Source organism: Canis lupus, chromosome 11, assembly GCF_011100685.1.
Source record: "Canis lupus familiaris isolate Mischka breed German Shepherd chromosome 11, alternate assembly UU_Cfam_GSD_1.0, whole genome shotgun sequence".
NCBI lineage: Eukaryota > Metazoa > Chordata > Mammalia > Carnivora > Canidae > Canis > Canis lupus.
Window position 1 is genome coordinate 27,281,598 of NC_049232.1, and position 12,318 is coordinate 27,293,915.

The following is a 12,318-nucleotide window of genomic DNA, read 5'->3' on the forward strand; positions in this document are numbered from 1 at the left end:
AATTCTTGTATTAAATTTTAAGATGGAGATGGGGAAAAGACAGAAAACAGGGAATCTTGAATGTTGACAGGATTGTAACTCTGTTGGCTCTTTGAATGCAATTAAAAACCTACCAAAATCTCACTTACTCAGATCTCTTTCTTACAGTGATTTGGTTCTCTGCCAAACTTTGGGTAATAAATAGAATCTGCAAGCTCTCTGAACACAGAGCTGCAGCTTTTCAGAGGAGAAATCAAAACAAGATTACACGGTAAGAATAAAAATAATATTCTGGTACTTTTTTTGTCAGGTTTGGTAAAATAAGATCTTGGGAAACACATAGAACTGGTTTTTCTTTCTATAAAATAAAGGATTAGGCTGATTTGTTTTTTATTGCCAATACCAGTAAAAGTTGATAATAATAATTGCTACTAACTTGTAATTCCACTTCAATTTCCTTTGGATGATTTGGAAAATTATTAATAAATTGCTAAAATTGATTATAAAATAGTCTTTTTTTTTAATTTTTATTTATTTATGATAGTTACACACACACAGAGAGAGAGAGAGGCGCAGAGACACAGGCAGAGGGAGAAGCAGGCTCCATGCACCGGGAGCCTGATGTGGGATTCGATCCCCGGTCTCCAGGATCGCGCCCTGGGCCAAAGGCAGGCGCTAAACCGCTGCGCCACCCAGGGATCCCTAAAATAGTCTTTATAGTAAGTTTCCCTCCTCTACCACAAAACTTTATAAAACAAGTTGATAATTCTACTTCATATTCCTAACACTTATCCAAAATAAACCTACTCACTATTATTTACCCGTAGCTTTAAAAAAGGGGGACAAATAGAAGAACTGAGAGGGGCCATCCCTTCAAAATAATCTGCTCAAAAATAAACAATTTTTGAAAAAAAATTTTTTCAATTTTTGAAAAAAAACAATTTTTGAAAAAAAAAACAATTGGTATCCTAAGTGAGTAAATTCAAAAGCTCATAGTTTTGCTACTATTCATTTAAACACTTTCTTTATAAGATTGTTTTATTCGCTTTATTTCTTGCTGTCTGCCCTGTGGCAATTTTTTTTTTCCTGCACTTTTCTCTGCCTTATCTTCCCACTCATAAATACATGCCTCCAGACTATTTTAATAAAGAAAATGGCATGAATCCTAAAGTATTGTGGCTGCACGAAGTTGATTTCAGGTCTTTGGAAATTTGAGAGTTTAGGAATAGGTGTAGTTGGATCTTCCTGATCCCTTCTCAGCACTGTGCCTCTTCAGCTTGAATCATCCCTGTATGCCACTTTGGTCCAATGCTGTTCCCAATAAATCCCTACCTATTGCTTCTTACATTTGTCTTTAGAATATTTGTGCTCCTGTTTAAATTTTTTCCCTAAAAAGACATAGTTCTGTGTTCAGTAAACTTTAGAATCCTCTATTTCCCAAAGTTTGGAATGCTTGAAAAGAATCATACAGTTGAGTAATCTCCTGAAAATTCTTCCCTCTTTATAAATGGGAAAGAGAAAGAGGTACATCTTGGCTGTAGATATTATAAGCTAAATAGTGATGGGAAATAGAAAACTATCTGGGTTGTTGCTGAGAAAATGAACTAGGCTGCTACAAGTCAAGGACTATAGGAAATCTAAGATCCTTTCAGAAAAAAATGGAAAAAATGTGAAATTTGAGCTGCAGAGAGCAATGCTTGCACAGAGAGTTCTTAACTACTTAAGGATAACTTAGAGTTTGAAACAGAGCCAAAAGTAAAGCAAGAGATTGAGAAATGGGAGCTGCCACTTCTGGTTAGGGTCAGCAGAGGAACAGAGCTTCTTCTTCCCAGAACTAACTTCTGGGAATGTGTCTGAGATTCTATTGTAAAAAGTTCACCCATGGGGGAATTAAATCATTACAGGGAAATACTGTGGGGTGTGTATGCATGTGTAGCACTGAAGGGAGGAAGAAAAATAAACACCAAATATTTTTGCCAGTAAATCTTGAGAAGAATCATAGCACAAGGCCTTTTTTGGAGATATGTCTGCAGAATTAACTCTTTACAAAGAAGTTCTGCAGAGGGAACTGCATTGAGGGAAGAAAAAAGTGTACATGGGGGGAGTTTTTATGTCAGTAAATCAGGTAGCATGAAGTCCTTTTTGGAGATGTGAGTATGACTGTGCCAAAAATCAATGCATTTTTTACTCAACAAGTTGAAATTTTGGTAAACACAGTGGAAATCAAAAGTCAGATTTTTTTTTTATATCACAGCTTGTAGCGACATTTAGAAACATTAAGACCAAAAATCATCTCCTTGAATAGCAGAAAGAAATCTTAATTCCTTCAAACAAAATGATACTTAGTTCAAGGATTTCAGGAAATTATGGTAGAACCTCTCATCTTTTTTCAGTTTCCCTCCAGATTCTCTGCTCTTTTTCAGTTTCCCTCTGAATTCTTTGCATATTTATATGCAAAAGTAAGCTTTAAGAGGACACAGTCTTACTGGGCAGGCAGAGTTCACTGTTGCAGAATATGGGGAAGTAAGGAGATCGGGCGCTTCCTCCCTGTGACAGGCTCCTGGCAGATACTCACAGGCTGGCCCGGTTATTGTCCATAGATCACGCTGTATCTGTGAACATAATTGATTTTGTTTTGCTCTATGCAAAGAGTGCAATATAACATAATAGTAAAAATACACAGATTTTTCAAGTTAGACAGGCTTTAAATCCATCATTTATCTACTGACTACCTGTGTGATTTGGGATCTTATTTAACTTTCCTGGCCCTGATTTCTTTTCCCTTTGGTATAAAATATAAAACAAACAAAACGGTACCTATGAAAATAAAGCAAGTCAGAAGAAGTCATTAAATGTAACTCTTATTAGTCATGGATCATGTACTAAATGTGAGGTATTGTCCCTGCATTACCCATTTATCCTGAGAGCATCTCTGTGAGATAATATCCTCCATTTATAAAATTCAGCAAGAAAAATTTGGAAAGATTGTACTGACCCAAGATGACACAATCATTAATTTTCAAATCAGAGGTTAAAACCCAGAGTTAAGCCCGATGAAGGAAAAGAACCAAGAAAAAAGAAGATGGATTCCAAACACTTCATTTAGTGAGACTTTAATTTGTAAAGCCATTTTCTATTTAAAGTTCCCATAATTTTTGAACAGAAAAATATTAGTGAGATGACATTCAAACCTTGCACTTATTTTTTTAGGGTTACACTCATTGCCATCTGAGGGAAAATTTCCCTGTCAGCCACCATTTTCTTATGCAACGTCCTTTCCCATTGGTATTACCAAAACCAAGAGGAGTCCACCCACAAACTTGACTGCCTGCTTTCACTTTTAATTAGCTATATTAGTTACTGGAGGAAATGAAAACTTGTCTAACAGTTCAATTTATAAGTAGAATGTTAAATGAAGTGTGATATTCAAAGTCCTTCCAAGTCATTTCATTCGTCACTATCTGTCCAACCACAATGACCTATTGAATATGTATCATATGTATATGATTTTCATAATAAATTTTACTTTATTTTTCTTATAATCAGTTTTACACAGAAGTTTACACACACACAAATTTTGGTAAACAAACCCAACTGATGTTTTGCAAAAAATAAAATAGTAGTAATACTACTATATTGGTAATCTGTAAAATTAATAGTAAAAATAGTAATAACAGTACTGCTAGGGCAGCCCAGGCGGCTCAGGGGTTTAGTGTCACTGGCCCAGGGCGTGATCCTGGAGTCCTGGGATCGGGTCCCACATCGGGCTCCCTGCATGGAGCCTCCTTCTCCCTCTGCCTGTGTCTCTCCCTCTCTCTCTCTCTCTCTCTCTCTCTCTCTCTCTCTCTCTCTTTCTGTGTCTCTCATGAATGGATAAATAAAATCCTTTAAAAAAAATTAACAGTACTGCTATCGGCCATTTGAATTTTTTTTTAAGATTTTATTTATTCAGGAGAGACACAGAGACAGAGAGAGGCAGAGACACAGGCAGAGGGAGAAGCAGGCCCCATGCAGGGAGCCCCCATGTGGGACTTGATCCCAGGACTCCAGGATCATACACCAGGCTGAAGGCAGGTGCTAAACTGCTGGGCCATCAGGGCTGCCTGAATTTTTTTTTTAAGATTTCATTTATATATTGGAAAGAGACAGCAAGAGAGAACATGAGCAGGAGGAGGAGCAGAGGGAGAGGGAGAAGCACACTCTCTGCTGAGCAGGGAATTTAATGTGGGGCTCCACCCCAAAACCCCAGGATCATGACCTAAGCCAAAGGCAGACATTTAACCAACTGAGCCACCCAGGTGACCCTGGCCATCTGAATTTATTTTTAAAAATGCATTTCAAACAGTTACTTATAAGTTTTCAAAATCTTGTCCTGATACAAAAAAATTTCAGTTTATCCTATATCATGCTTTTTCTTTCATACATATTTTATTGGTTTTAATGTATCAATTTGTATATCCATACTATTATGCTATAATTTTGTTTAAATATAAAATTATTTAAACATTAAACTGTTTAAACTAGCTGATATGGAAAACAGTATGATGATTCCTCAAAAAATTAAAAATATAACTACCATATCACCCTGTAATCTGACTTTTGGGTATATAACCAAGAGAATTGAGAGAAGGATCTTAAAGAGATATTTGTATACCCATGTTCATTGCAGTATTATTCAAAATAGCCAAGAGGTAAAATCAACCCAAATTTCCATTCACTGATAAATGGATAAAGAAAATGTGGCATATAAATACAATAGAATATTATTCAGTCTTTGAAAAGAAGGAAATCTTGTCACATGCTGCAACATGAATGAATCTTGAGGACATTATGCTTAGTGAAATAAGCCAGATACAAATACTGTATATTATATTATGTCACTTATATGAAGGGTCTACAGTAGTCAAACAAATAGAAACAGAGAGTAGAACAATGTCACCAGGGGCCTGAGAAAGAGGGAAACATGGAGTTGCTCTGCAATGAATAGAGCTTCAGTTTTGCAAGATGAAAAAGTTCTAGATATCTGCTGCAGAACAGATTTAGTTAACACTACTGAATTTAATACATTTAATAAAATTTAATTACAAATTAATTAAGGGGCAGCTGGGTGACTCAATTGGTTAGCGTTTGCCTTCAGCTCAGGTCATGATCTCAGGGTCCTGGGGTGGCTCTGCATCAGGCTCCCTGCTCAGCAGAGAATCAGTTCTCCCTCCCCCTCTGCCTCTCCTCCCTCTCATGTTAAATCAATAAAATCTTTAAAATAAAATAAAATTAAAAATTAAAGTTAAATTAAAAGAAAAAAAGAAGAGCTTTGAGTATGGGGGGCAGGGGGGAAATGTTTAAATAATCCAGCTGTATTTAAAGATATTATTAAATCAGTGTTGAGAATACATTAGTGGTTTGCCATTTCATTTTAGGATTTAGAAGAAACCAATGTAGATTACATTTAGACAAAAAAGAAAGATAATTTGTATCACTTGATATGCTTTGGATGCCAAAATAGAATAATGCATTGAACATGGCTTAAAATATAAGGACACTTGTTGGTCACTTAACAGGAAGTTCTAAAGTGGGCAGTCCCACAGTTGATGCAAAGAATCAGTCATCCCCTAAGACCCAGGCTCTTCTGATCTCTCCCTTTATGGGAGATGGTTGGCCCAGCTCTGAACATCATCACATCCTCACAGAGGCCAGTGCAAGCCAAAAAGTGCTTACCCTTAAGGAAAAAAATTTTCCAAAACCCCAGACACAACTCCCCTTTGTTTCACTGGCAAGATCTGAGTCACATGCCTATTGCTAGATGCATTATTGGCAGACAGACAGGATTGACGTGAATGGCTTATGTTTCTGCATATCTAAATTTATTCTTTGGGGAAAGAAAAGAGATTTGTCAGCTAAGAAACAACGTTCATCCCAGGGAACTCCCAACATCCTCTAATTCCTGCAGAACTCAACCTTTTTTGTTTTTGAGAGCTTTATGAAAAGAAAAGAAAGAACTTCTGAGAAGGGCAAACTCTTCAAAATTACCATGAGGAGTCTGCCTTATTTCAAAAAACACCTCAAAAATCTCTTTTAATCTAATTTTCAATTTCTTCAGGTCAGAAAGCTAAGTCTTTAATTGGGCATAACAGAACCACTTATTTTGTACTAAGAAGAGAATGTGTGCATTTCCTGTCTGATAATTTTCCAAATAGCTCAATGCATTCTTAAACACAGATGCTGACACTTCTTTAATTATTTTAACCATAATATAGAGTGCTTACTTAATTCTGTCAATGAGTCCCTTTGACCACTACACTTAAGAATGTGGAATGTAGAGGCACCTGGGTGGCACAGTGGTTGAGCATCTGCCTTTGGCTCAGGTCATGACCCTGGGGTGCTGGGATTAAAGTTCCACATCAGGCTTCCCTCAGGGAGCTGCTTCTCCCTCTGCCTCTGTCTCTGCCTCTCTCTGTGTGTCTCTCATGAGTAAATAAATAAAATCTTAAAAAAAAAAAAACAGAACATGGAATCTATATATTTTAGAATTCACTGACAGTCTCCCTTTTTTTAACTTAATATTTTTTCATTCACATATAACACACATACAAAACTGCACAAATCATGACTGTATAGTTTAATAAACTGTCGCAAAGTGAACAAATGTAAGTAACCATTTAAAGAAATACAAGGATATAGAACTCTAAGATCCTCCTCATGTCCCCTTCTAGTCACTATTCTGTACCTCAAGAATAGCATTATGCTTTCTAATATGTTACATTCAATTTGCCTGCGGGGTTTTTGAACTATTTATAAATGAATTCATACCGTATTTACCCTTTTGTTTCTAGCTTTTCACTCAACATTGTGTTTGTGAGATCCATCTTTTAGCTGCACATAGATGTAGCTTGTTTATTCTCATTTTTGGTTAGAATTCCAATTCTAAATAAATGTGCAACCGTTTATCTATTATAATGTAGATGAACCTTTTCAGTGTTTCCAGCTTAGCATTATATGACTAAGACTACTATGAACATCCCCTTATTATGTCTTTTGGCATTTTTATACCTTTCATATATACCTTCAAGTAGAATTGCTGGCCCAAAAGTATGCACATGTTCAGCCATAGTGAATACCATCAAATTATTTCCAAAAGTGGTTGTAGCGATATGAACCCTAATCAGCCATGTAGAATAATCCCATTTGTCCCAAATCCTTGTAAATACTTGATATTTTCTATCATCTTCATTTTAGCCATTCTGATAGGTGGGCATTGTGGTCCTCCTTTAATGCATGCATTTTCTTTACCTTCCCTAGAAATCTATTATGTCAGTCTAAGGCAGCTAGTAATTTCCCCCCAGACTTGAGTTAGCTAAGCAGACACAATTTAGAAAAAAACAAAAACAAAAAAACAAAACCAAAAGAAAAACATGTCTTCCCTAAGATTGTAATTTTGGAGTTGATGCATTTGTCTATTGTTTCCCAGTTACAAAGCAACATTAATTAGGGAACAAAACAAATCATCATATTGTATTTGCGTTCCAGGGGGGAAAAAGTCAAGAATCACTTTAAGTATCATACCACAGAAGGAAAAAAAAGGATTATTCTCTTAACCCCATGATCACAAATTTAGTTTTTATGGACTTTTTTTTTTTTTTTAACAAATCTATACCTTTATTTATTTACTTTTCAGTAAGTTTAGATCCTTGAAGGGTACAGCATCACACGGATTCTGTGGCTTTAGCAGGAAGGTTACTTCAAATTTGCCGTAACCGTGTCACTGTTTCCATGAGCATGAGTTACTTTTCCCCAAATTACTCAGTTTTTTTCAGTTTGCTACCAGGAGTTACTGTGTTATTCTTTGCTGTGTGCACATAAGCACATCTCTTGCCTAGATAAAATCCAATTTCATCTCTGGAATAAACACTTTCAATTTCAAAAAGAGCTGTGTGCTCCTTCTGGTTCCAGAGACCTCACTTACAGCCAGCAAAAATGCCCGTGGACCACAGACATCCATCGTTTTAGGATTCCTGTTCCTACCAGGCCTCCAAAGTTTCCAAGACAGAAGAAGATCTAGTTTTTATAGACTATACCACAAACTAAAAAAAAAAAAAAAAAAAAATTAGTCAAGGTATTATTGAATCATTATGAGCTAAAAATAATCTACTCTGATTAATTTTCTTAATTAAAACATTGTTCAAATGACATATAATTTAACAAAGTATCTGCTTTGTGAAATTTATCACAAGCACCTGATAAAGCAGGTCACATCAAGATCACATGTGACATCAAAATAGTAAAGGCTGACTAGCTGACCAGTTTTTGTTTTAGCACAAGGACAATTCTTATCTTCTGGTTTGGTGTCAGGAGGCTGGAATTTATTTTTGAAACTTATCTTTAGTCTTCATAATATAATTTGTAAGTACTTGACTAACCAGTAGTTGGTTTTTGCTCTTAAAGAGAAAACTTTTTTTGTAATGTTTTTATTTTTAAAGGAGGTCTGCTACATTTATCTTCCACCAATGCAATGTTTTGTTACCTCAGCTACTGCTTAAGGCTGCCCTCTCTTGCTTCTAAATTTTAGAGATTAGAACTCCTCTTTCCCCATTTCCATAAATATTTGGCTCATCCTTTTAGAAGTTCCTCTTGTTATTCCTTAGTTTTCCAAAGCCTACTAGCTCCCAGGATCAATTCCAGAAGTATCTAAGTGGCTTCCCTATGCACTGGAAATTGAAGTTAGGTATACTTTCCTTGGCTTTAAATATATATTGGTGGCATCTGGAATAAATTTCTCATCAATGCTTTATGTGGTTGAAAAATGTACCATACCCAAGTCTGCCTCTTTAAAAATGAGCCAATTTAAAGATATATATTACATTCTACTCTGAAGATGAGCTTCAAAAATGTAAATATGCCTGTCTAAAAAATATCATGTTTTCTCTTAAAAAACAGCAAGTCATCTGATACAATTTAAGATACTGCACAAAGAACTGTATACTTGTTAGGATCTCAAATTATGCAAATATTAAGGTACTTTAGGCTTTGAAGTCTGGGCACTATCTCCAGAATCAAAATTAACAGTAATGTGCAAGTTTTATTCTTAGTTAAGGAATCTACTTATGTTGTTGCCAATTCCAGATGTTCTTACACATGTTGGTATATATTTGTAGAGAATTAGGCAAGACTCAGGAATAATTCTTCCATACATACATATACATAGATGCAATTACTATCTTTTCATGAACACAGATGATAGATTTTAAAATATATACAAATGATATATACATTTATCTTGGGACACAACCCTTTCAAGTTATCTTTCTTTGTGGATCTAAGCATAAATAAAGTTTTTAGAAAGCAAAACAAGTTAGGTCTAAAGCAGTGAACTGAAGCAAAACAGATTGTACTTCATCTCCAGCTTTGGGTGCTGATTCATGACTCAGTGACTCAGGTATATATACATACTGTGGCTTGGCACCTGCTTTCTCTGTGTGTATTTCTCAGCAAAGCCTTTCTCCAGATTGAGATTTTTGCATCTATTCCCACTTGTTCTGCCACCTTCTACAGAATGCTGTGTCAGAACTATTTTCTGTAACTCTGCTTTAATTACATCTTCTAAAACCTTTCTCATTCTACCCTCACATTATATTATAAGCTTAAAGGAAACAAAGCTTCATCTCCTTACCCCCACCTGAAAACTGAGCAGCTTCACTGGTTCCTAGAGATGGGACACGGTACTGTGTAAGAATGTATTAAAACAGTTATTAAATCCCATACGTGAAACATAAGGACAGCGCCAAAAAATTCCCTGATAAACTGAAACTATTCTCTGTACTTTCTTCACACTTTGTTTTTCTTTGCTATTGTTTAGTATTGTAAACAGCAGAAGGGTAGAGAGGAAAGAGCAGTGACAGCTACCACCTTGTGAGCTGGGAGACCAGAGTTCTCGTCCTGACTCCACATGTACCCATTCACTAGCTATGTGACTTTGAGTAAAGATCTGCTCTTAATGGTTCCAAAAATACCTAATATTAATTTCACAGATATAGGGGCTACTCTAAGACTTCCTATGTATCCATAAACCAAATCAAAAAAATTTGAATCTACTTATGTTTTTTGCTTATGTGAAAATTTTTTTCCTCATCCCAGTAGCTTAATTTTCCTCAATGACTGACAATACAACTTTCTCTCTTTTTAAAATGTTCTGCAGGTTCATAATTAAAATATCAAAATATGGATTTCTTTAATTTTTTTTAAACTTGCTTGGGATTCTTAGATCTGAAGATTGGAGTCCTTCAATAATTTTGGAAGTTCTCAGCCTTTATACCTTCAAATATTTCCCTTCCGTATTTTGTCATCTCCTTCTAAAATTCCAAATAGATACACATTATCTATCCTCCAAGTTTCTCACCCCCTTTTCCATCTCTATGTATCTTTGAATTGTATTCCAAAGAATATCTTTTTTTTCCCAAAGAAAATCTTCAAATATATTTTCTAGTTGACCGACTCTTCTTCATCAAGTTCAGTTGCTATTTAATCTGCTGTTTAATGAAGTTTTAATTTCAATATTAATTTTTTTTTATTTTTAGAGATCCTATTTGGATCTTCCTTAAATCTAATTTTTTCTGTTCCTGTTTTCAATAGTGTTAGAACTCTATCTAAAGATATTAAAATCAGTTGTTTTATATATCATTTCTGATAGTTCTAACCAACTTTACAAGTTGGGTCCTGCCATCTGTTCTTACTGTGGCTCTCACCATGGTGCCTAGTGTTCTTGTTTGTTTTATAAATTTTGATTGCAAACTACTCATTTGCCCTGGAAATTTTGCTGTAAATGAATACTTTGCGGCTTGGGCAATAGCCGAGTTCATCAAGATAAGATTTGTGTTTGCCTTTCCCATTTTTCTTGAGACACTACCAACCTAAAGCTATTTTTTATTTAATTCTCTATTTCAGACTTTTGGAAACACACAGATAGTGTGATTTCATACTGCAAACCCACATGGGGGCTGACTTCTCATGAGGAGAGAAATCCTCAGAAGAATGGTTTACTTTCTATCTATTGCCAAAGCTAAGTCAAACACGCTTCCTAGTGGTCCCCTTCTGCCAAGTGAGGTTATTTATCTCAATCACCCTTACACTGCAAGAGCAGCCCTTTGGGTGTTCAGGCTTAGGCCATGCATTATTAGAATCCCCATGTTAGGCATATCCTGGGCTTTATCTCCTGGACCCTGCACTTCATGTAGTTGTCTACCCTGTCTCCAGGATGCAGCAGACAACTTTAGGAAAAAGCCAGGGTTTCTTGCCTCCCAGTATTTTGAATACTATACATTCTTTACTTTCATTCCAGTTCAACAATGAGTTTGAAAAGATCTTTTTGCATATTTCTTTCAGAATATTGATTGTTTTTGGCAGGAGGATTGGTCATAGTAACTAATCCATCATTATAATGAAAACAAAGTCTCTGATTAACTTTATAATGGGCAAATATTAAAATTTAAACATATAAGCCAGATTTATTAATAAATAAATTACTTATTTTTATTTTTTTAAGATTTTTAATTGATTGATTTTTAAAAATCTCTTGGGGTTCTATGCAATAATACTTATTCAGACAAACTTTCCACTTCTAAAAAAGTTTTTGAAACTTCCCTCTTCCAACCTTAAACTGTGATGATTTTTTCTTATGATGCTGCTAAATCTACTCACCAACTAGACCACCAATGATGACCACCGTCAATGAACTGGCTTTAATCTCATTCTCTCTTTATAGGGTTAAATAATCCAGGTGGCAGGGATTTATGCCAGATTATCAAAACTTTAATTTGTTTTCTTGTAGCAAAACCGTTTTGATCAAGTAAACTTTAAGCAGAAACCAACTATGGATAAGGAGTTTCTGCTCTGGGTGTGGGGTATAGGCAGGAAGATCTGAAACCCAAGAGGTTTGGATTCCTCGACCCTTTTCTAGAGCACCTTATGAATTCTGAAAACGTTTGCTTCAGGTTTTAGCTATGGAATCTTGGGCAAATTATTTGATCTTTCTTCGCTCCAGTTTTCTCACCTATAAAATTGGGAAAATAATAGTACCTCCCTGACAAAATTGCTCTGATGATTGAGTGATTTAAATATATAAAGCACTTGGTACAGTAGTTGGCACACAGTAAATATTATATAAGGGTAAATTTTTTAAAAACACAGAAGAACTTTTATTTTTTTATAAATTTATTTTTTATTGGTGTTCAATTTGCCAACATATAGAATAACACCCAGTGCTCATCCCATCAAGTGCCCCCCTCAGTGCCTGTCACCCACTCACCCCCACCTCCCACCCACGCCCCTTTCTACCACCCCTAGTTCATT

At 35.5% G+C, this 12,318-nt stretch overlaps 1 protein-coding gene across 1 annotated transcript in view; it reads left to right on the top strand.

Moving 5' to 3' along the window:
* Positions 1-219: 219 nt before the first annotated feature.
* Positions 220-12,318, top strand: part of IL33 (interleukin 33) — a 36,852-nt gene continuing 24,753 nt past the window's right edge. Inside the window, 1 exon segment of the mRNA NM_001003180.1 lies at positions 220-250. The gene's annotated coding sequence lies outside the window, so the exon portion shown is untranslated.